This window comes from Myotis davidii, unplaced genomic scaffold (assembly GCF_000327345.1).
Source record: "Myotis davidii unplaced genomic scaffold, ASM32734v1 scaffold78, whole genome shotgun sequence".
Classification (NCBI taxonomy): Eukaryota; Metazoa; Chordata; class Mammalia; order Chiroptera; family Vespertilionidae; genus Myotis; species Myotis davidii.
Window position 1 is genome coordinate 140,965 of NW_006290305.1, and position 694 is coordinate 141,658.

The window sequence follows — 694 nt, forward strand, 5'->3', positions numbered from 1 at the left end:
CCCATTCAGGCCCTGGTGGCTGCAAGTCAGGTGTCACGGCACACCTTCTCTCCTGGGTGGCCCCAGCCTCCCCTCCCCAGGCCTGGTCCTGGCACTCACTGTCTTCCCCAGCCCCTTTTGCTGTCGTCCCCCTGCACCCCCACTGCCTTTGCATCAGGGCGAGGTCATACTCATGCCTGGCTTCTGATTGGGTGTGCCATCCACCCACTAGGGCTTGTCTCTGTACTCTGAGCCTCACACTGCTCGCCTGGAATTGGGGACAGTATGATCTGAGGCCTGAAGTAAATCATGAATAGGATGCAAGTAAAGCCTTCCAACAGTGCTGGCTCAAGAAATAGAATCTCTTCCCTCAACAGCTATGAGAAGGATCAGCATAACCCTTCTGTTGGGAATGTGTAGCTGTTTACAGAGTGCCTTTGCAGGTGTCCATCACTCACGTTTCTAGTGGCAGATGGTCTCAATACATTGGGTTGAGGATCAACTCTGCAGCCAGCCCCTGGGTGACCGTGGGCAAGTCCCTTTCCTCTCCAGGCAAAGTCTTCCTGCACAATGAGATGTCTGAGGGTCCTCCTAGTATTGATACTTCGAGTACTGGGGCCAGTCACGTGGGGAGAGCCCAGGTGCAGCCTCAGTTGAAGAGGGAGGAGGCACAGGGATATTTCCTGGGTGTTTTTTTTTTTTTTTTTTTTTTTTT